This window comes from Marmota monax, unplaced genomic scaffold (assembly GCF_021218885.2).
Source record: "Marmota monax isolate L192 unplaced genomic scaffold, Marmota_monax_Labrador192_F-V1.1 WCK01_AAM20220418_F8-fsc00002, whole genome shotgun sequence".
Lineage (NCBI taxonomy): Eukaryota > Metazoa > Chordata > Mammalia > Rodentia > Sciuridae > Marmota > Marmota monax.
The window spans coordinates 6,371,617-6,397,570 of NW_026693571.1; the positions used below are offsets into that span (position 1 = coordinate 6,371,617).

At 33.6% G+C, this 25,954-nt stretch overlaps 1 protein-coding gene across 1 annotated transcript in view; it reads right to left on the minus strand.

Moving 5' to 3' along the window:
* The window catches only part of Fam241a (family with sequence similarity 241 member A), a 34,587-nt gene that overhangs the window by 3,337 nt on the left and 5,296 nt on the right, over window positions 1–25,954 (minus strand). The gene's annotated exons all lie outside the window — the stretch shown is intronic.

Here is a 25,954-nt window from a genome sequence, read left to right on the forward strand (position 1 = left end):
CTATTCCTAGTATTTCCCAACTTTATTACGCTTAAGGCCATCATGTCAGTTATTAAGCACTGTCTCAGCTTCAAATCTACTTCTATGGTTTGCACATTGTCTCCTCAAAGCTTCATGTTTGAGAACATGGTCTTCAGTTTTAAGTTAGAGCCCAGTGGGAGGTCATTATGTCAACAAGGGGCATGCCCTCAAAAGGGATTAAGGTATTTCTTTTGGGATCCCAGTTAGTTCTGACAATAGGACAGTTATAAAAGCCTGAGTCTGTCCCCATGCAGGTTTCTCTGGCTTCCTGCTTCCCCTTAATTTCTTCTTCCAGAACGTGCTCCAAAGTGAAGCAATCCACCTTGAGCTGATGTAGTCAAGGGGGAGCCCTCATCAGAGCCTGCACCATGCCATGTAGCATCCAGAACTGTGAGCAAATTTCTTTTCTTTAAAAACTTACTGTGTCTTAGGCATTTTCTTATAGTAATGAAAAACTGATTAATATACCGACTCTTTGGGATTTTGCAAAAATTTCTGGTTCTCTGGTTCTCCACCAATACAGGAACTAAAGCAACACTGCATAGGTGATGAAGGAAAAAAAGTATTTGCTCTTTTGTTGGCTTTGGATGGATTTCTTAATCCTGTTAGTCTCTCTAGTGACAGTTCTTCACTCTGGCAGTGATAAATCCTTCCAGTAGCAGTAACTGATTGCAATTTGGAAGTCTCTCAGTACTTATAGAATCTGTATCAATGTGCATTCTTTAGATATCAGTTCCAACTCATGGTTACCTCTTCCTCAGGTATTTGGTTCCCACGTCTATGGTGTTCCTTTTCTGAAATCATAGACACTGTTACCTAGTAAGCAATGACCGGTTTTCAGAAGTTTGTGTTTCAGTTGCATGGAGGGAGGGCTTTCCTCAGTCTCCTCAGTTTTAGAAATTTTATCTCTTTTCTTCACTGCCCCAGTCCTAGGAGTGGTGGCTGCTTCTGGCTGCTGCTGCTGTCACTATGACATCTTGGTGCAGTGGTTTTAAACTTGTTAAAGCACAGATTGCTGGGCGCATTACCAAGGTTTCTAATTCAGTAAGTCAGCAGGGTGAGGCTTGGAGTCTAAAAATTTGCCCTTCAAAGAAATTTCCAGGTGATGTTTATGATGCTGGTATGGTGACCACCCTTTGAAAATCACTACCTTAGTGTTTTATTTCTGGCTTTTCTTTTCTTGAACACCTATTTAAAAATTATTTATTATATTTGTTAAAATAATGGTATGCTTTCAATCTCCTCACTAGACTGTAGTGCAATCATAAAAGAAAAACCATGTCATGTAGCTGATGTAATTATAACATTAAAGCTAAGTTTTTTAGGAGGCATGACTCAAATAATTATTGAACCCTGCTCATATTATTCACAGTAGATGTAAGATGGAGAATTACTCATATTTTAAAAAACCTGTAGACACAGGGTTTCACATAAAAACAAGGAAGGTTTCACATAAATATGCTGTGCAGGCCAAAGGAAAGTAAAGCTAATTATTAAAACAAGTGGGTGTCTTAGGTATTTCCTTAGGTAATGAAAAACTGACTAATATATCTTCCCTTCGGAATTCTGCAAAATTTTCTGGTTCCCTGTTAGGCTCTGCCAACAGAGGAACCAAAGCAACACTGCATAGGTGGAAAAGGAAGAAGGGATTTCTTGCGACAACTCTGGCTGTTGCAGCCTGCTTCTTCTTTTTTTAATTATAAAACTTCTAGCATACACGAAATTAGAGAAAATAGCACAATGAATTCCTACATACCTATCCACCAGATTTAATAACTCCTAAAGTTCTGCCACCTTACTGTACCATTTCTTAACTTGGACAAGGAGCTGCCACAAAGTGCTAATAAATTTGAGGAAGTCGTAAGGCGTTCTTCACACCTGAATCAAACTTACATTCCTTTATCTGGATCATTTTAGTCTTCTACCCATAAATAACTAAAAATATATATATTTTTTCATTTTAAATAGGAGGGCTTGCTGAACACATGCCTGTAATCCCAGCTGCTCAGAAGGCTGAGGTAGAAGTTTAAAGCCAGCTTCAGCAACTTACCTTGGCCTTGTCTCAAAAAAAAAAACAAGAAGGACTGGGGATGTGGCTCAGTGGTTAAGCACCCTGGGTTTAATCCCTAGCGCGAGCACACACACACACACAAAAGGTCTTTACAATGTCTTATTTTCTATTCTGTATTACAGTTTAAAAATACATCTTTAAGGGAAGAGAGAATGGAAATTTTTTTTGTTAGAAATAGTCTGACAAAGTGATTTTCAATATGACTTAAGAAGTGGACTTTTTCCACATACTAGTAAGTTTTTTAAAATGTAAAATACCACAGGGGATTGATTTTAATTTTCATCAGAAAGGGCATGTGAAAAACAATGTGCTACAAAATTATCCAGGGAGTTTAAAGCCAGGCTGCAAAACTTAATTTAGCTGAGTGATCTTCTCCTGATTTCCTGTGTCTCAGTTTTCTAATCCATAAAATGGATTTATATGATTCTTTTTTGATTCTTATAATTTTCTTTAAAGTTATGATTTATATGTTCATCTCTCCTTTTTAAAATTTTTTTAGTTTTATTTTTTAGTTGTTGATAGACCTTTATTTATATGTGGTGCCGAGAATCAAACCCAGTGCCTCACACATGCCAGGCAACTGTGCTACCACTGAGCCATAGCCCCAGCCCTCCATCTCTCCTTTTTTAAAAACTTGATTTATACATTATTTTTTACTTTGCCCATTAAGCTATGATTGGGCTAATTTTTGTTTCCCATCAACCTGTACTTTTATGTGCTTCATGATAATACACTACAGCAAGACAATTTGTTCTAACTGATATTAAGCCTTTCTTTTCTTTAGGGTAGAATCTTAAGTCTTTAGCTTATAATTCTTCTAATCCCTCATCTCTCTCTACTCCTCAAGTATTCAGCATTATTGATATTATTTCTGGCTTCTTTTTACTCACTTTTTAATTAAAGTTATTTTTTATAACTCTTGATTTCTTATAATCTATATGCACATTGTACTTTGGGTTTTTTTTTTGGTTGTCACTGAAGCTCTTTAAGACTTTTTTTTCAGTAGTTTTGTGGTTTTAGTACAAAGAAAGTACCCTAATGTGATACGACAAGTATTCTCTGAAGATTTATTTTAAACTCTTTGTAAAATGAATTAAGTGTACAAATCCTCGTGCATTTTCCAGGGGAGGAAGTAGGTGTTACAACACTTAAATCAAACTAGGGGATGAGTTAACCGCTAGAGGCCAGGTGAGGAAACAGCTCTTCTCAAAACACTTGGTGGTGCACCTTAGATACAGCATTAATCAGAGTATTAATTTCCAGGATATTTAAAGAACTCAAAAAACCTAACACCAAAAACAAACAAACAAACAAACAACCCAATTAATAAATGGGCAAAGGAACTGAATAGACACTTCACAGAAGAAATATGATCAGGTAACAATTGTATGACAAATGTTCAACATCTCTAGCAATTAGAGAAATGCAAATTAAAACTACACCGAGATTTCATCTCAGTCCAGTCAGAATGGAAATTATCAAGAACAAATGTTGGCAAGGATGTGGGGAAAAGGGTAAATTCACATTTCTGGTGGGACTGCAAATTGGTACAAGCACTCTGGAAGTAGTATGGAGATTACTTAGAAAACTTGGGATCAAACCTCCATTTGACCCAGTTATTCCACTCCTTGTGCTATACCCAAATTACTTACAATCAGCATTCTATAGTAATGCAGCCACACCAATGTTTACAGCAGCTCAATTTACAACAGTCAACTATGGAACCATCCTAGGTGCCCTTCAACAGATGAATGGATAAAGGAAGTGTGATACATCCCCCCCCCCACACCACGCACAGTGGAATATTACTCAGCCATAAAGAAGAATGAAATTATAGCATTTGCTGGTAAATAAATGCAACTGGAGAATATCATGCTAAGTAAAATAAGTCAGTCCCCAAAAACCAAAGGCTGAAGGTTTTTTTTTTTTTCCCCTGATATATGGATGCTAACCCATAACATAGGAGGGTAGAGAGGGGAAGTACAGAACTTCATTAGATTAGACAAAGGGGAATGAAGGGAAAAGAGGGGTGACAGAAACAGGAAAGGTACTGGAATGAATCTGACTTAACTTTCCTATGTACACATATGAATATACTACATGAATTTCCACACCATGTACAACCACAAGACAGTCCTAATTAAAATAAGATGTGTTCCATGCTTGTACAAAAATGTCAAGATATACTAACTCTCATGTATAACTAAAAAGAACAAATAAAAAAAGAATATAAAAACATTTGGTGGGATTAAGACTAGAAGAAGAAGACCCAGTAAGGACAAATTTAGGCAAGCTCTGACTATTATAGCTGCTTCTTTTATTTTTATTATTATTATTATTATTATTATTATTATTATTATAAAGATCTTCAAGTGCACACAAATTTAGAGAAAAATAGTACAATGAACTCCTATATACCTATCAACCAGATTAAATAATTACTTAAATTTTGTCACTTTACTGTAGCACTTCTTAATTTGGACAATCTAATGGAGAAGAGTAAAATTAGAATTTGGAAGAGTAAAATCAGAATGCCTAAAAGTAATGAATCTTCACAAGTTCTGTAGAAACATCAAAAGATCCAGCAATAATTCTGAACAGGTGGTTTGATTTAAAGATGACACTAGAAAACATGGGAAAGAAAATGGGAAATATTCTTAAATCTGTGAGACTATAGTCAATCTCATTACTATTTTTTATTAATATTATTTTATTAGTATTTTTTATACCAAACTATCCCTTCAAACATCACAGTTTTACAGTGTACAAACAGTGTGTGCTGTTTGTTTAACAATAAATGTTTAACAATAGGCTTTGATGGGAGAGGGAAGAGGTTTTTAAAATTTGCCAATTCTACAGTGTTTTCCAATTCATGTGTTAGGACTCCCATTGTGGCCAATTTCAAGTTACTAACAGGTAATTTACAAAGTTCCTGAAAAATTAACAATTGGTTCTTATAGTTTCTTAGCATCTAGTGCCAGCATTCCACTGTAGAAATGATAGTTGAGATAAAGACCTGCATGGTTATGATCACTGAATTTGATCCTCCCTTCTTTCCATCAGTTGGTGTATTTTTACGTTTTTTTAAGACGTTTATAAAAATGACAAATTGGTATAGTTTGGTAGAATAACTGAATACAAAGATACAGAAATCAGGAAAATTGTGTTAGGAAATTATCACTTGAGTAGTGGATATGGTTAGACAGAATGAAATGCCTGTAGTGACATAAAACTACTCCAACAAGTAACAACATTTTGCTTTTACTGGTCTGTCTCATGCAGATATGGAAAGAGAATATAATACAGTAATTTTTAGAAGTTCCTATTTACAATGACATACTGCCTGGATGATGAGTAAGAAAGAGGTGCTGTTTCAGTGGATTCCCTCCCTCTTTACAAGTTCCACATTCTGCTCATCACTATCTTTTTTTTTAATTAACCTTTTAAATATCCCTAAAATGTACAGATTATTCAATCTATTGCTATAATCCTGAAACAATCTACTACCATCTTTCCCCTTGACTATTTCAATAGTTCCTATCCCTGCCCTAGCACACATCCATTAGTTCCCTTATAATATGTAAACTGCACTGCAGCCAGAGTGATCCTGTCAAACTGCAAATCCAACGTGAACCTCCAGCCTGCTTTTAAGATAAGGCTAAAAATCTTTAACATGATCTATGAGGTCTTGCTTAGTCTGGCTTTTATCTGACTCTATGGCCTCATTCGGTCATCAGTCTCTCTCTGTCTTTCTGTTTCAGTCTTACGATCCTTTTTTGAGCTTTTTGGGTAGTTCATGCTGTTGCCTGCTATGGGGATTTGCACAAGCTGTTTTCTCTGCCTAAGACACTCTTTCCTTTCTTCTTCGCTTAATTAAGGAAAGTTTTCTTTCATTCTCAGTTTAAGCCTTACCTCCATCTCATAGCAGCATATAATGCTCTTTCAATGAATTATCATTTAATGCAAATGTGTGTGATTATTTCTTTAATGTTTTCTAATTGTATTACAAGCTCCATGGGGTGGGGCAATATCTATTTTTGCTGACTTCTGATTTCCTTAATACCAGTAAAGTATTACGAATTTAGTGGTTTAAAGCTACCCAAATGTATTATTTTATAGTTCTGTTCATGTCAGCAGAATTTAGTTTCTTACTGTAGGCTCTAGGAAAGAACCTATTTATCTAACTTTTCCAACTGCTAGAGGCTACCTGTCTTCCTTGGCTCCTAGACAACTTCCTCCAAATTTAAAGCCAGCAATGCTGCATCTGACTGTTCTTTTGCAACTTACATTTCCCTGTGACTACAGCAGAGAAAGGTTTGGCCCATGTGGATAATTCAAGATACTTTCCCTATTTCAAGGTCCTTCAACTTAATCACACAAGTAAAAGACCTCTTGCCAAGTTATCATATTCACAGGTTCAGAGGATTTGATTTTGGACATCTTTGGGAGACAATTATTCTGCCTACCGAAGTATTTAATTGTAAAATTATTTATTATTATTATTATTATTATTTACTGTCTCTAGTTTTGAATTTATTAAGGTCAATAAAGGCCTTAATTATGTGTTATATATTTTAACATACGTACTTAGTACACTCTACACAGCCTAGTGTAGGATTATAATAATTATTTGCTGAATGGAAAACAGAAATATTCCATAATAATAACTTTAAGCAATAATAAAGCCCAAACTTAAATGTAACATCAATATTCATTTTACTTTCCCATGAGCCAGTTGTAAATTTTTTCAAGTATTTATAAATTCTAGACTAAATTACAAGATATAAGAGCAGTGAGCTAAAATGTACGTGCTCAGCTTCATTCCTACACCATTGCACCTTAAGAGCAGAGACTAATAGAAACAGATGGAATTTTGGGTCCCTTAATCTTTCTCAGATGTTTGTAATTGAGTAATAGTAGTAGTGGTAGTATAATTAATGGTATAGTTGAAATGCAAACACTGAGTGCCTACTATGTACCAGGTATAGCACTTTACATGCATTATCTTGTTTGATCATCCCAAGGCATTATTATTTCTATTTATAGATGAGAAAACTGTGAAGTTTCAAAGGAGTAAAAAGTGTGGACACTGACTTATACTTACTGAAGGATCTGTAATATGAATCCAGATATTCTTACTCTAGGACCACACCATGAATTCCCATACTGTACTTCCTCCAGTATTATTATATTATTAATAGGTAATACCTATCTAATGCTGTTCAATTTTCAGATAAATTTTACATATTTCATTTCTGAAAAAAGAAAAGCTATGGTAACATATTCTCTCTTTTTTTACATTTTTATTTCATACAGAATGAGTACATTTAATACAGCAAACTGAACACCAGTATCATTTTTGCTTTATATTTTTATTCACAGTTTAAAGTAAGTTTATCAAACAAAAAATTGCTCCAATTTTTATTTTTCTCTTGTATAAAAATTTAAATAAGGTAAGCTATTTGTAGCAGATAAGTGCATTTTCATAGTGTGTAGATATTTAGAAGAATTTAGATTTGAATGTCAAAAAAAAAAAAAGACTCCAAGAAAGAGAAGATATGCTTGGCACAACTGCAATAATACACACACACACACACACACACACACACACACACACACATAACGTTTCAAACATAAAATAGTACCCTAGAACTGAAATGCAGATGGAGCTTTCTTCTCCTGTTCCAACATTAATTACTTTGTGTCTCTGCCAAATTTTATTTTTTTGTGAGACCCCAGTGAAGAACATTTGTCAATTGAATAGTTTCCTTCATGGTTATACAGAGTACTAACTATGACATGCACACTGAAAAGTATTCTCACAAAAAGAGTGATATTATTCTGTATGACCAATGTGATTCTGCAACCTGTACAATCAGAAAAATGAGAAATTATACCCCATTTGATTCAAATGTATGAATTGTCAGGATCATTGTACTGTCATGTGGAGCTAATAAAAAAAGAGTGATATTATTCTTTTTGTTGTTGTTCATTATTGAAAACAAGACATAAAAATAAAAGGGTATTCTAACTGTTTAGGAATCTTTCTTAATAGGCATTCAAAAATTAAAGATGAAAAATTAAAGGTGAACTCTTAAGTAATCATGGGATTTTAGAGAAGAATCCTTAGAGACAATTAAATCAAAGTCTTGTTTGAGAAACATGAAATAAAGATTAAGTTACACAGCCCATTAACAAAAAACCACCTGCATTGGAAGCAGACAGGACAGAATGAAATCCTTTAGTTATCAGCTATGTGTTACACAGGGCAAATATAAATAACCACTGATCCTCAGATTCCTCATTTATAAAAGGAATATAATAATATCTGCCTCATAGAGTTACTGTGATAATAACATTAGAAAAGATATACCAGATACATGAGTGCTTATTGTGAATACTATTGTTACTATATTTTTGTAGAATTAATGTCTTGTGATTTTTATTTCTATTCTATTGTGCCATCCTGACTGAAATAATTAATGCCTTAGAGATACTTTTTCTCATGATAATTAAATTCAGTTGTATTTCTTCAAGTGTTATGACAATTATATAGAAATTGAGGTTGTTTACTTTTTAATGCAACACCCTTACCATAGAACAATCTGTATACATTAATATGGTAGAACCTCTGTTTCTTCACTTATAGAAGGGCACAAGCTACTGCTTTTCCTGAGTGAATGACAATTTAAGATTCAATTTCAACTGTTGTCCTGTGAGCAAAATCACAACATTTTGTTGTATTACTATATGGTACCACATATGCCATGTTGGGAATCAGCTACTTTAACTTGCCTACTATTTATTCTACCTTCTTCTACTAATAATACCTTGATTTTCCTTTGGGGAAATCATTTTCTTACTCACTCTTGGTCCATGTGTTGGGTGAAGATGTTCTCATATACCAGCTAACGGCCTGGACAATAAAAAATTTCCTGGACACATGGTTAGCTAAGGAGTGAGCATGTAACCCATAGAAGAACAGTGAAAACTACCCACAACTTTTCTGCAAACTACCCAAAACTTTTCTAGTGGATTCCCTTGAAAAAGAGACATTTTTTAAAAAAACATAATTAGTTAGCTAGTGAGATATAGGACATTTTATTACCATGAGAGGAAAGCTTGTTAAAGCTTAACAAGCATGAAACCAATATAAAGTCAAGCCAAGGAATGAATAGAGACAGAGTCTTATTGATATCAATACTTAGATTCAACAAGCACATCTATTTCTGTTTTTTTTTTTTAATAACATGAGCCAATAACTTCCTATTTTGTAAGCTCTAGTAGGAGATGAATTTTTGTCACTTGAAACTAAGAGTCTGACTATGAAAGATGATAAATATAATAAAAATAATAAGCCACCATTAATCTAATGTTATGTATTGTTTTAAGTACTTTACATTCATTATGTCATTTAGTCTTCAATTATTATAGTGAGTGCTGTTAGTTAATTCCAAAGCCTGTGTGCTTAACTGTAGTGTTCATGACTTCCTCATTAATTTGGTTATAGCAATAATGAATTTTAAGAATATATTAATATTAAATAATTAATGGGATTTAGGCAACTGGACATTTTTAGACAGAACTTTGTAAATGTTGTTCCTAAAAACTACAAAAGAATACCTGGATGAATGGCCATTGTAAATTCAGACAACACAAAAGAATACAGAGTAAAAATAGGTTTGATTTCTTCTTGTCACTTCGGTTGGCTTTCCCTATACAACAATGCCAGCCTCAATAATGTGAGCCTAGGGAAGTCATGATAAGGAAGGTAAGTTTATTATAGTAAACATTACAGGATGCACACCAAGTAAAAGGGAAATAATTTGTGGATAGCATAGCAATTTGTGAACTGATGCTTACTGAAGGAGTAAATGAACAACTGGAAAATCTTCTTGCTATAACTTCTTTTAGCTTGTTTATTCAACTACTCCCATTGACTATTTTTCAACTTCACGGTTTTCTACATAATTGTAGTTTACTGACTTCTGTTTTTCTCAATCTCTTTCTTTACTTCCCTCATTGATTTCTGATGAGAAGTCAGCTATTTAATCTTATTGGGTTCCCCTACATGTGATGAGTTGTTTTTCCCTTACTGCTTTCAAGATTTTCTGTCTACCAACATAGGTGATATCTGGGTGTGGATATCCTCATGTTTTTCTTACTTGGATTTTGTTGAATTACTTGGATGTATGAAACTTTTCATCAAATTTGAAAAGTTTCCAACTACTGTATCTTTTCTGCACTTTTCTCCTTTTTATAGTCCCCTTATTCCATTATTTGTATGTTGATGTGCTTAGTAATGTCTCATGTTTCTCTAATTCTGTTTTTCCCTTTCCTTTTTTTATTTTTTTGAGATAAATGTCCTGCTATATTGACCAGGCTGGCCTTGAGTTCACGATTTTTCCTGCCGAAGCCTCCTGAATTGTTAGGATCATAGGCTTGAGTCATTGCACCTGGCTCTATTTCTCTGTTGTTAAGAATATGTACCTCTACTGACCTTATTTTCAAGGTTTGCTGATTTTATTTTCTTCTGCCAACTGAAATAATTTCACTTGAGTTACTTTTCAATTCTAAAATTTCCATTTGATTTAAAAAATCAAGTAGAATAATAGTAGGTTTTATTTAGTGCTTTTGGCTGGAATAATTCTGTAAAGTCTATTTCTCCTGCAGTGTGCAGCCTCTGATGGTCTCCCTTACATCTGTCTCCTATCCCTCTTATTTTCATCTTTTGCCTCATTTAACCAGTTAAGGAGTGAGAAGATATAGTTACCTCTGGCCATTTATTTGCTGGTTAAAGGATATGTGTAGAATCTTTAGCTAGTTAGATTTTTATTCTTTTATCAGTGGATATATGGGTGGCTTGGAGACTGTTATCACAGTTGAGGAATTTTACTCATTTACCCCCATTCATTCCTCACTGCTCCTGTGCTGCCTTAGACACATACACAGTTTTTCCGACAGCCAGAGATGACTGTGATATTATTTTAAACTCTGGTTTCCGAATACTTATTCCTTTGTCAGAGTGGCTTACTGTTCAATCTATGTCAGAGGTTGAATTTAAGCCCCTGTGCCATTGAGGCTTTTGTTCTTTGTTGAGGGGTCTATACGTAGCATGCAGAAAGCTTTCAAGTTCACCCCACATCCTGCTATGGTTGCTTCTGAGTGGGTGCACATGAACCCTGCTTTCCCCAGTCTGCATTGCTCTAACTCAGGAAGGGTTTTCTTGGCTGACTCCACCTGGTTCTCTCTTTAAATTTCTTGCTGCTTTGTTGTTTTGATATATTCTGTAGTTATCAGTGTCCTTTTAACTGCTCTTCATAACGATCTGTATTGTTTGCAACAAAATTAGGCATGGAGTTCTCTAATCACATTTCCAAGTGAAACCAGGAAGCTCTATGAGGTTCTTTGCCTCTTTTACTTGTCGTTGCTCCTAGGCAGCTCCTGCACCATTTGCACTGGTCGAGGGCAGCAATGCACTTTCCCCATGATGACAACACTACTGTAGTATTAGGCACTGGAGTTGCACACCAGAGCAGCTGATGCTCTTCTATGCCTGTTTTCTGGTGTGGAAACTCTGCTGTATGGTGAGTTATAGCAGAGAACATTGGGATTCAGTGTTCCCAGATGCTGCGCCTAAAGTGGAGGCTGGTAGTGTAAATAGAGATGGTCCTTTTGGTCATGCCTACCTGGAACAGAGCTTCTGTAAATGGAGCTGGGAGGGAAGAAAGAGATGAGAAATACCAGTGGCCTACCTCTCCACTGCAGGGAAACTGCAGCCCTGGATGGGGGATTAGGAGGAGAGTAGTTCCCATTTTCTTGGGGTGGACCTTCTGTAACACAGCACTATGATGGCAAGTGGATTGTGACTTACATACCCAAATACTCCCTGTTCTTAGATTTACTAGTTTCTTGAATGCATGCTTCTCCATTTGCTCTATGCCCTTAGAATAATTCCAGAGATTTTAGAAGACTATTTTACTTAAAAGTTTTCACCACTTAATCATTGCTTTGCTGGGTTGAGATTCTGCTGAATTCCTTACTTCACTATTCTGGAAGTCCTACTTTGGTTATTTCTGGACTTCAGTTACTTTTAATGTGAACTAAAGACATTTTTTCTAAGACTGAATCATAGGATGCCAGATGATTTATAGCTAGTTTTCTGGAATTAATTTTGGAAATTTAAGGACTTTGAATACTTGTTATTCTTTATAGGTCCTGTAGCCCTCAAGCTCTGGGTATCAAAGTTTGACTTTTGAGGACCCATTAAATTAGATGTTCTTCTAATACTTTAAAAAGAGGCTTTAAATATTTAATTATGCTTAAAGTTTAAATGAATAAAAATCAATGGTTCCCCTTTTCTTCCTTCTTATAATTTCCACACTTATAATTTATATGTAGGCAATCTTGCGAGTACCAAATACTTCAGGCTGTAATTAATTCATGGTTTTCATTAAGCCTAAGGAAAGTTAAGAGGAAATTCAAATCTCAGAAAAGCCCCATTTTCCCCTTATTTGTGGTCAGTACATTAAATATTATAACCAAATTTGTCTTTTGAAAACAATCAGCTTAATTAAAATACGTTCTATCAATATGTATGAACCTCCAGAAAAGTTCTTAAAAGATGCAGAACAATTAGAAGTAAATCAAAAGTGCTCTGTATTAAAAAGATCTCCTTTATACTCTCCACATTAAATCTTTGGCAGCCCAGAAAATAAAAATAAAAAATATGCATATTGACATACACAAGCACAAATAAAAATATTTAAGCTATCATTTGTATTCAGCATGACTTTTGCTTTAAAGAAACTTCTATTTTATAGAACCAATTAAATTCAATTTTCCTTATGGCAATAATGTATTAGATAAAGGACTACCTCCTTAAAAGTCAACCTTCATTACAATTAAGTATATTTTAAGTCAAAATGTGATAAGTATTTAAGAGTTGAAAAAATGCTTTGGCATTTTTGCTCAATTTGGCCAAAAATTAATCTAGGAGAGCTGGCAAAAGCATTAATGCTACGCTTTCAAATATTTAGTGAGATGATGTTTTGAAAAAATAATATGGATAAAACAGTGTATTTAACTGTTTTTGTATTGTTATAATAGGACAGCTGTTTACAGTACTGATATACCACAAACTGAACCTCTGGTTGTCAAAAACATCTTTACTTCAGAATTTAGCTCCTTGCAAAGACTCATTTCTTCCTTTCTATTCCTCTTCATCTCAAAAGTTGGCCCCTTGCAGATAGGCTTTGAAACATGTAAGCCTTAAAATCAATAAAAAATGTTTCAATGAAGTATTTAATTATATTACATTACATTTATTAATCAAAAGCAATTAATATTTGTTAAATATCTAGCATGTCCTGGGCAATGTTTTAAGTACATCGATCTTCTAAAAACATAAAAGAAACTAATGACAGTAGATCTGAGGACAGATTATGTAATTTAGTCAAGATCACCTCATAATTGGTGGAGGGAAAACATCCATTTTGGGCAATTTGTTCTAAAACCCATGTTTTAAAGCCCTATGCTTTATGCTTCTTATAAATACAAAACTAATCTTTTGATTATTCACATTTTGTTTGGTTTAATATATCCATTTTTGACAGCAGTTCAGTTATATTTGTCTTGTTTTGGTTTATTCAGCTAAAATAATTTTTAAAAATGATCCTGTGGTTTGTACTTGGCTTGTCATACACTATAGCATCTGGTCTCAATTGTGATACTTAGATTTGAACAGGATTTAAAATTTTTCTTATTTTCTTAAAAATAAAAACCCAAATCAACTTCTAACCTTTAATCCCATCCTTGCCCCTCAGAAGCAAAGCAAATAGAAGTTTAAAAAAGACTAAGCACACAAAAAATTTCAGAGGTGGATTCCCTCCTTACTCCACCGCCCCCCACCCAGTTTTCTAGTTATATCCAGTAAAGAGAGAAAATGTTATTTTATTTGGCTAGAAAATCACCACATCCCCCAAATTTTCTGGCCTTTGTAGTAATGTGCTTAATAATGACTAAGAACAAAGAACTTCTAACATGAGCAGAATGCACTGCAAGACTGCCTTTATAGATAACATAGTGTTAAACTGAATATAGTTATGAAGAGATAAAAAGGAGGAGGAAGAAGAATAAAAGAATTGGGAGGCAGTCTCCAAGGACTTGAAGTCTCCTCCCAAAAAATAAATGAAGTTTTGTTCCATTTAATCCACTCCATCATCCCATTCAACTTCTCAAAAGAAAGGCTTTTTTGAGAAAGGCCTTGTTACCTTCTTTAAAAAGGGCAAGACTCTTCATATTTGTGAAACACCAATAAGACATAGTATTATATAGAAAGGGAATATATGAAAATATATACCACAGTGAATATCAACATCGCATACATCCACAAACTGGGATCCTAATTAGATAAGATATATATTCCATGTTTGATAACCAAAATAGATTCTACCATCATGTATAACTATAAGAACAAATAAAAACTTAAAAAGAGTCACACTGTAACCCATAAAAAGAAAATATATACTAAGAAAGAAGCTGTTATGAATTTTGAAAGCCTCTAGGTAAATTATTATTTAGCTCTTTTATCTTTTATTTTCTCCTTGCAATTTATATTCCATAGTCATCATTTCAACTATGAGTTTACAGCCCTATGTTCTTTCCCACTCCCTTTCGATAGCTTCCAATTTCCCTGCTTCTTTTTTTTTAGGCTGCTATATATCACTGGTAAAAATTGAGCTTAGATGCCTTGTTGTAAAATATTGTCTTATGTTCCCGATACTCGTTCTGATTGGAACTGCAGCACTTGCATATCAGGCAAGCCAGACTTCCTTTTAGGACAAAACCAAAAAAAGCAAAGATGCCATAAAAATCAGAGGTATCAGACTGAAGCACTAAATGAGGAATGGTCCCTAAATGTGTTGAATCTAATGCTGATGCTCTTGTTCTAGTTGTTAAACTGATGTTAAATATCTTTTCTATATTATATTTGAAGAGTTAAACATGTTCATATGTCTAATTAAAGTATACAAATATACACAATATGCTTATCAAATTGCTTCCTTTAAAATTAACTTCTCATCACTTCTTTAAAAATTTTTTTCCTCATCAATTTCTTACTAAGATCTGTAAGTGTAATTTTGTCTCAAAGCAAAGTTAACAATACTAATGAATCTGACAATTTTTCAAATGTTATGAAAATGCCATTCATATAAGATGTTTGGGAGTTGTTTATTGTGTCCTGTATAATCAAAGCTTCTGTTTTGTATACTGGTCTTTCTGTTAAATTTAGTAAGTTGGCTGATTTTTGTTGTTGTTGTTGTTGGCAGTTCTAAAATAACCACTGCTGTGCAATTCTTATTAAATGAAATGTCTATTAAGTTTTCAATCATTTGGACTAAGTGAGGAAAAAGGTTTAATAGTTTTTCCTTATTTGTAAAACTAAATGATCGGGAGGAATCTGGTCATGTAGATACAGAAAAATATGTGGGTTTATGACATTTCTTACAGAAGAAATTCTTTGAAAAATAGTATATCTTACATAAAGCCACATAATTTTATAACAGAATCCATTAGTTTTAATTTCAGGTGAATGGTGATACAGTGAAAATGATTAAGTGTTCTGCTTACTATGACTAAGTCTATAATAGTTATATTTCAAAGTTATGATCCTCGACTCTCAGCAAGTTTTGCACCTGCATTTTATGCAAGCACGCTGTGCACTAATTGTGGCAAGCCTGCACAGATCTGACTGATTTGTCAGACTGATTGATGGCTGCTTACTTTCAGGAAACCACACTCTGGTTCTTGGTGTGTGTCACGTCCTCTCCAAGTACGACTTGTCTTTGATTACTAAAGTCTAAATTTGATAATTCATACTTCTTGATTCACAGAACATGCAGGTTTGCAAAAATAAATCCTTTAATTTAGTTCAACAATGAATAATAATTGATTACCTACCATAAGCAAGATAAGTCCTATGGGGTACACAAAAGAAAAAAATCCATATTCACTGCCACTAAGCTGCTTAATATGAAAGATATGTACACAATCCCCATATTTAAACACTGCCACACTTTTCCTTTCTAATCAAATGGAATCATAATTTTTCAAAAGATTCATAGTTTTCTTGTCTTTCTAAAGTTCAGGCAACTCTTCAGGATTCTAGACTTGTATGAAACTGCAGATTCAACATTTTCATGTGGATGTCTTTAGAAACCTCAAAAACAACATGCTCACTACTGAATTCAAATTATTTGCCCCGAATTTACTTTTCTCCAGGATTCCCTGCTTCAATGAATGGCACCACCAGAAGTGCAACTGAATAACCTTTTAGTCATTCCAGATGTTTTCATCTGTCTCACTGTTTTTGCTCTATTTTTTCTAGTTCATTCCCTTTTGAGACTATGTGTGAGAAGTGAGGGGTTAATTTGCAGCTGATCTTATCTGTTTACTTTGTACTTTCTTTTGATGCAAATTCCATTTCTATTCTAATGACTTTATTAATACTTACATAGTTTATATGCTGAAGATGCTCAAATTTTAAATCATACCCTGGCCAAGAGAAAATTACTGGTGAAATATTTTTCATGTCTTTAAAAAAATTGTTGTATTTTAATTTGATCCTTGTAGTTTAACTTTCCCCACCTTTCTTTGCTCATTAGCCATTTGCTAAATAAACTCATTCAACACATATATTCTAAACACTTGTTCCTCCAAAAGATGCTGTAAGTTGGGTGTTATAGACTCTAGGGGTCTAATAGTCTGTAGAAGACTTCCTCAGAATCAGCCAGACAACCTGGTAGGATTTGAAAGCAGTAGTATTTGACAAGAAATCCTGATCCCATTTCAGGAAACTGTAAGACAGTCTTACAGTTTATTGGAAAATACCTTTTTCAGAACTGTCTTTCACTCTAAATAAGTTTCATTCTCTTTCTCATTCTCACTCCTTTACACCAATAACTCAAAAATCTCTAAATCTCTTAATACAAAGAAGTTGAACCAGCTATTAAAAAGAAAGCAAAGTATTTAAACAGATTCCTTATAAGGCATAGTTATATAATCCTCCTTAAGAAACGAACTTTTTGAAAGATGAAATTTGCTACTTCAGTAAGTCCATAATTTACTGTTTTCTTTGATCTTTCTGTGAATGATTTTAATTTGTTTATAGTAGGAACAAATGAATAAAATAGTCATAAAATATAGAGAACTGAAAGCCAGGTGCAGTGGCTCATGCCTGTAATCCCAGCGGTTCAGGAGCCTAAGACAGAAGGATAGCAAGTTCAAGGTAAGCCTCAGCAACTAAATGAGGCCCTATACAATTTATTAGTGAGACTCTGTTTCAAAATGAAAAATAAAAAGGGCTGGGATGGCTAAGTGCCCCGGGTTCAATCTCTTAATACTAAAACAAACAAACAAACAAACAAAATCCACACACAGACTCACACACACACACACACACAAAAAAAAAAAAACCCAAAAAACAAGAGGTACATATGGAATTTGGGGGGCAATAACGTTGTTCTAACCAAAATCTGTTTTTCAGGGCTATTGAGTTATATAACCTCATTGGAAAGAATGTAAAAATGAAATCAATCTTTGGTTTTCTTGTATGTATAAACCATGCATTTCACAATTACATAGAAGTGTACATTCAATATTAACATGGGAAAAGGTCAGAATAGAATTGATATTTTATAGCAGCCCAAAACACTGCATAAAGGGAGAGATCAAATATCTTTGCTATTCACAAATTAATTTACATTGTAAAGCAAAAAATTATCTTTTTCCATTACTTGATTTAGAATAAGCAAAAAAGAAAAAAAAATTACTGGATGCCTCTATATCAAACTGTGTTATTTAGCACATCGTCTTTGTGCTATTTTGCAAGTCTGCAAATTACAGATAACTGATAGCAATGCAAATTATTCTTATCTATAGGCATGCAAATAAGTTCTGCAACAGGGGAGGTTCAGTTGGCTTCCCTTCTTCTGCCTGTAGAAAAATACAGTTTCATGTCCATTTGAAAACAAATTTCAACATGTTTTATTTTTAGTACTGGGGATTGAACACAGGGGTACTTTACATTGAGTCATATCCCCAGCCCCCTTTTTTTTAATTGTGAAACAGGGTCTGGCTAAATTACTTAGGGCCTTGATAAGTTGCTGGGGCTGGCTCTGAACCTGTTATCCTCCTGCCTCAACCTTCAGAGCTTCTGGGATTACAGGAGTGTGCCATTGTGCCTGGCTCAACATGTCTTTTCATCATAAATGTTTTTGGTTCTTTGATTTTACTTTTAAATTGGCTGTAATATTTGCTGGGCTCCTTCATTAATGATGAGTTAAATAAACTCTTTAATATGTGTTCATTTTATATTTAATGAGAACCACAATTTTTATCTCTTTTTGAAAATTATGTTTTACAATTGACATAAATGAGACGGCTGATCTGAATTTTAATTTTTGTTAGCTGTGGGTTTTATTTCCTATCTTTCTACTAACATTGAGTCTCATATACTATTTGATTTTCTTGTTACTCTATGCTCAAGAAAAATAAATTTCAAATCTAGACCAATTATATACTAGTTAATATTTCTAGCTCTTATATTAGCATTTTACCTTTGTATCATGGTGGTTTTTAAATACAGCATATCAGGACTATAATCCATATATACACACATACACATATACTTTTTTTAACAAATATTTCACAGGGATCATTTAAGCTCATGCACAACTAACACGACTAGTCTCGTTTCTGTTGATTCTGACAAGAGAGTTATATTTCTTGTTACACTGAAGTCCAAGTTTCTACCTCTTTAAAACCAATTTGTCATGGTGATTTTTTTCTAGGAAGATACACTGCTTTGGCAAAAACATCAACTGAGTTTTTAACAGCAGAGTTGTTTTGGATAGAAGTTTTGACATATTGTATACTAATGCCAAAATAATATTCTAAAATATTTGCCATATGATGTAATCTCTGTTCTCATGGAGACTGCTTACAAGTGTGCCTGTAGAGGGGGGAGTAAGGAGTGGCAGAGAATAAACATGCTAACAACAAACAAGATAATTTCAAATAGTGAGAAGAGTTATAAGGAAAATAAAACAGGGCTGAGGAATGGAGGAATTTGAGGTTCTTTTCATAGAATAGTTAGAGCTGGTATATCTGAAGAACTAACTGTTAAACTGATAATGCAAAGATATGCTAAGGAAAGTTCTAGGGAAGAATTCTAGGCAGAGATCCTGAGAAAACCAATCTGGTGGGGCTAGTGCAGTGATCATGACTGAGACCCAAGATAAGAAATGCATTTTAGCCAGATGTGGTTCCACATGCCTGTAATCCCAGTGGTTCAGGAGGCCTCAGCAACTTAGAGAGGTCCTGTCTCAAAATAAAAAGTAAAAAGGGATGGGGATATGGCTCAGTGCTTAAGTGCCCCTAGATTCAATGCCCAGTATCAAAAAAAAAAAAAAAAAAAAAAGAGCTACATGTAGTGTATTCTAACCATTTCTGTCCTGTTCTGTGTTCTACCTGTCCTATCCTAACCCTATCCTATCCTGTTGCACTCCACTAAATTGATTTAATGGCCAAACACTGGCTTGGTAGTTAAGAGATTTTAAGTAAAGGTTTGAATCTCAACACTGCAATTGGCTAGCTGTGACACAGGTTGATTATGCTTAGGAACAGAAGCCTTTTAGATTTCAGAATTTTTTTTTGTGTATATATATATGTGTATATATATATATATATATATATATATATATATATACATATATACATACACACACACACACACATACAAAATGGGACATCATAGGGTTGGGGCCCAACTGTAAATACAAAAATCACTTATGTTTCATATATATCTTATAAAAAATTACCTGATGGTAATTTTATATAGCATTTTTAGTATACTTGTGTTTCAATTACAACCTGTCACTTTGGGTCAGTTATAGAATTCTTCACATTAACATGTAGATCTCAAAAAGTTTTAGATTTTGGAGGATTTCAGATTTTCAGATTAGGGATATGTTTTCACTATGTTACTTAACCTCCTTGTGCTGCAATTTGTACATTTTAAAGTCTAGGTAATAATAGTTCCTCATCACAAGGTTGGCACCAGATTTCCCTCCAGAAAGACTGAACCCACATATACCTCTAACTTTTAGCATATTCTTATCATATATCCTATTTCTCTAAACCTATATCATTTATCTTTTTTAATTTTGTCAACTTTTTAGGTGAAAACTCATTTGTAATTGTTATATTTATATTCCTTTTATTTCTAGTAAGGATGGACACATTTTCTTACTTATTGGACACTACTTTTTGTTATAGTTTTCATTTTTTATAAAATGTAAATTATGAAATAATTATACATTTACTAACTATATAAAGCCTTATCTAATCATAGCATTTAATATAACTAGTTTATCATATTTACAACCTGCCATTTGTCATTAAGTTACAGAATTCTCTTAATTATTTCAGACTAACCTACATAGATCCAATAAAGGAAAACAAGACTTTTTGAGGAGATTCATAAAAATCAATGAGAATATCGTACAGATCTTAGTTTATGAAATTAGTATAAAGTGAAAAGTACAAAAATTTTTATTCATTTTTCATTTTAATTAAATTTTCAATATTTTTTTAATTGCCATAGGTTATAAACATATAAAAATGAACAACCAGGTATTCACAAAGACATGCCCAATTTCAGTGATATCTATCAAATATATTAACACAGTTGCTTATTATAGTGGAAGGAAATGGTCATGTGACAAAGAAACAGAGAATCTTTCTTTGCATGAACTAATGAGAGATAATACTAAGCCATGAAGTGAAGAATATTAAACCTCTTTATTAATTCAAGCTGCAGGTTAAAAAATTTATACATTTTGTACTTTTCCTAAAATTGACTTCTTTTTTGTAAAGTCAATTTTACAAAATTGACTTTACAAAATGACATTACTGACTACCTTGTATGTGCAGATAGTATGCTAGATGCTACCCACAAGATGAGGGAGGGGGCTTGTCTATTCAAAGCAGTCAAAATCAAACACGTTTGCTAAAAAATGACATTCCTTTTCAATTCTCAACTTGTAGCAGTAAAAATTTAGATTCTGCTACATGTTATTATCTCTGAAAAGCACAGAATAAGGAATTCTAAATCATTTAGGCTGATGGAATTTGCAAAGTTATATTCCATGCATACATCCAAGTAAAATTTTGATATTTAATAAGGATTAAAAAACCAAAAATCATTTTTTTAATAATTAAATAAAAATTAAAAAATTCTCAAACACAGATATTAGAAAAAATTATCCAAGGAAATATAGTAAGAGCCCTAAATGGAAATAATTAACATTATGTTTAGATACTATTAATAATAAGTTTATCCTTCATTTCCATGAAATTCAAAACATGTGTACCATGCTTTCTTTTTGATTATAACTCTGATAAGCTGAAGCTATTGTTATTAAAAAACAGGAACAAATAAAGTTAATCATTTCCAAGAACAGGCACAGCTGCCAATGAAGTTAAATGGAAAAAAAAAATAAAGAAAAACCACTGGACATAGGGAAAAACATTAGATCAGAGAGTAAAATAGAAAGTATCTTCTACATTAAGTTAAATGGAAATTCAGATTCTTTGTTCAGACGAAGCTACTTTTCAAATGTTTTGTCAATTTCTTTAAACACACAGGAATATACTTACTTATCCAAAAAATAACTGGTAGGAACTCTTAAGGTATTTGAGGATAAGAGGCCAAAATCACAAGATTGTTACTCCAGAGAAAAAGGGAAAAAAGAAAAAAAAGAAAGGCTTAAAGAAGGTACAAATAAATATAGTTTCTACTTATACCTCTTAGGGCAAGACTGATGTCATGGTACTTTTAGTTTTTCCCTTTGATTTTGCTTTATTACTTCTCTTGAATGGGAAATTGAGAAAAATTTACATAGAAGTGGGTGGGTATACTTGTTTAAGGATCAGTGACCCACAAGGGGGGAAAAAATCTCCAAAAGATGTACATAAAAAAACAGCATTAATTTAGATTGACAGGTTTATTTTTTTTTCTTAGAGAATTAGAAATCACTTGATTTATCTGATTTTTAGATTAGGAAATTTAATGCTTCATTCAATAAATAACATTTCTTCTATAAATTAGAGAAATACATGTACTAAAAATACAGTTACATAATGTGATTAGTTGAGGGAATAAAAAGTAGAGAAGAGGGGAAGAGAGAAGGTAAGGAAGGAATTGGAAGCCTATATATATATATACACACATACATACACACACACACACACACACACACGTGTAGTAAATTGTATAAATTGTAAGGAAGAAATTTAATTGTGAGGAAGGGATTTTTTCCCATACTATTTACTGGTACATTAAAGTTTACAATGATGGTGGGATTTGTTGTTACATGTTCATATATGCAGACAATACAACAATGTAATTTGGCCAATATCACTCTTCAGTACTTCCCTTTTCCCTTCCTTCCTCCCTCCCCTAGTCCCTTTTCCTTCCTTCTACTGATCTTCCTTAGATTTTCATGAGAACCTCCCAACCTTTCTTTTCCTTTTTTCTCTCTAGCTTCTACATATAAAACACATGACCCTTGGCCTTCTGAGTTTGGCTTATTTTGCTTAACATAATATTCTCAAGTTCCATCCATTTTCCTGCAAATTACATAATTTTATTTTTCTTTATGGCTGAGTGAAACTTTTTTTTTTTTTGTACTGGGATTGAACTCAGGGTGCTTAACCACTGAGTCACATCCCTAGCCCTTTTTTTGTATTTTATGTAGAGACAGGTTTTCACCATGTTGCTTAGGCCCCCACTAAGTTGTTGAGGCTGGCTTTGAACTCATGATCCTCCTGCCTCAGCCTCCAGAGCCACTGAGATTATAGGTATGTACCACTATGCCCAGCTAAACTCCATTGTTTTATATCACATTTTCCTTAGCCATTGATGGACACCTAGGCTGGTTCCATAATTTGGCTATTGTAGATTGTTCTGCTATAAACATGGGTATGCAGGTATTACTATAATATAATGACTTTAATTCTTTAGGATAAATACCAAGGAATGGTATAGATGAGTCATATGGTGGTTCCATTCCTACTCTTTTAAGGAACTTCAATATTGATGGGAACTAACATTTTTTTAGGGCCTGCTGTGTGCTAGGCATTTTGTAATAAAAAATCTAACTAAATCCTCAGAGAAACTTTAAGAGATGGGTAGTATTAGACTTGTTACAATTGAGGGAATTGAGTCTCTGAGGGATTAAGTAACAAGGATCACACTAATAAGTAGTAGGATTCAAACCTAAAACTTTCATACTCCAAAAACTTCTTTATTGTTTCACAAAGCTTATCTTCAACAGAGAAGAGGAGGATATGAGGAAGAGGAGAAGATGAATGAAAAAACAGAGAAAGTGGCTGAGATGGGTAGGAAAGAAAAAAGCACAATGGGATATACTACAGAGCCATAGTAATAAAAATAGCATGGTTCTGATATTAAAATGAGACATGTAGATCAAAGGAATAGACACAAGTTTACAGTCATCTGATTCTTGGAAAAGGTATCAAAAACAGGTTGGAGAAAAGACAGCCTCTTTAACGAATGGTACTGAGAAACTGGATATCCATATTTAGAAGAATGAAACTAGGTCCCTATCTCTCACATGTACAAAGTTCAACTCAAAGTTGGTAAGAAAACTAGAATTAGACCAGAAACACTGCAACTGCTACAAGAAATCATTGGGTCAACACTCCAACATACGGGTGAAGGCATTAACTTAATTAATAAGACTCCTTAAAGCTCAAGAAGCAAAATTAAAAATGAAAACATGGGTTGGCATCAAATTGAAAAGCTCTGCACAGCTAAGGAAAGCAGAGTATGAAGAGATAACCTACAGAATGGGAAAGCTACTCTTCTCACAGAGGATTAATATCCAGAATGTATAAAGACTAAAAAAAATCAATAAATGGGAAAATGAATTAAACAGACATTTCTCAAAAGAAATATAAATGACCAAAAATATATTTAAAAATATTCAACATTTTAAGCAATCAGGGAAATGCAAATTAAAACTACACTGAGATTTCATCTCACTCCAGTTAGAATGGTAATCATTAAGAATACAAATAATAATAAATGTTGGTGAGAACATACAGGAAAAGACGTTGGTGGGACTGTAAATTAATATAACCATTATAAAAAGCAGTATGGAGGTTATTCAAAACAATAGGGATGGAACCACCATATGACCAGCTATACTTTTCTTGATATTTGTCCAAAAGAATTAAAATCAGCATGCCATTAGTAATACATGCATACCCATGTATATTGCAGCTCAATTCACAAAAGCCAAGTTATGGAACAAGTCAAGTGTCTGTCAACAGATGAATAGATAAAGAAAATGTGGTATATATACAAAATGAATTTTTACTCAGCCATAAAAAAGAACGAAATTATGTCAATTGCAGGAAAATGGATAGAACTGGACAATATCATGTTAAGTGAAATAAGCCTGACACAGAAAGAAAGATACATATCATATATTTTCTCTCTTATGTGAAAGTTGGGGTGCAGGGGGACAAATGGGATGCCATGAAAGTAGAAGGGAGATCTTTAGGGTAAAGAAAAGGGACCGAGAGGGTAAAGAAAAGTATTAGGAAGTGAAATTCATAGAATTATGTTATAGTATGAAACAATCTGCTGCAATAAAACCCACTATTTTGTATAATTAATATGAGCCAATTAAACAAAGCACAATGGGAGAAAGAATCTCAATAGGAATAGAAAAGAAGATGGGTAGTGGGAAAGAGGCAGGAAAGGAATGTGAGGGAGATCAAAACTGAACAAGTTGGAATAAGTTACAACCTGAAGAAGAAACAGGAAAGGAGTCATTTGGGAGACTACCTGTTTGGAACGTAGACTTCAGGGTGAAAAACAATTTTTATCTATTTTTTGAATATCGATTAGAGCAATTATTCTTAACAACTCAGGCATTCTAAATTCTAACCCTTATATATTTTGAGTAGAGTTTCTCAACTTTGGTACTTTGAGTCAGACATATTTTGTTGTAAAGGACTTTCTGTGCATTATAGAATGTTTAACAGTTATCTCTGAACCTCCTATTAGATGACAGTAGCACCCCCTAAAGTCTCAACAATAAAAAATTTCCCAGACATTACCAAATGTCCCCTGGAAGCAAAATCACCCCCATTTGAGAACTACTGATTTAGAGATTATACTCCAGATAATGATATAAACATGAACAAAAGATGCCTAATTATGCAAAATTATTTCCTGTATCACTCTGACTAAACGTCCTCAGGAACAAGAGAAAATTAAATTAGTGTAGAATTTATCTTAAGTTCATAGTACTTGTTATAGTATTGTTTAAAAATTACTTTTAAAGGATGTGAAAGGAATTAGGTCTAAGCAAATATCTAGTTTTGAACTACGCAATCTAAGGAGAGCAGCAGATTTCAGAAACTGGTTTCCTACCATGTGACTGGCTCTTTGCACATAAGATCTGGCTTTGCAGTTTGGAGATCTGGGTTCTGGTCTGCTCTGGTGTACACCAGTTGTAGTACCTAGACCAAGTCACTTGGCCTGTTGTATTCATATACCTTACAAAAAGTTCAAATATATACTTCTGAAAAAAACCTAACTTCCTTAGATACATCTATTACTGATAGTATGTTGAAGGGAAAATGTGGCGCATACTGTATTGGTTTGCTTATCTATCCTCTAAAGTGTGGTCTGTGGGCACAGCACTGGCATCGCTTGGAAGTTTGTTAGAGATGCAAAATTTCAGAACTTACACCAACTGC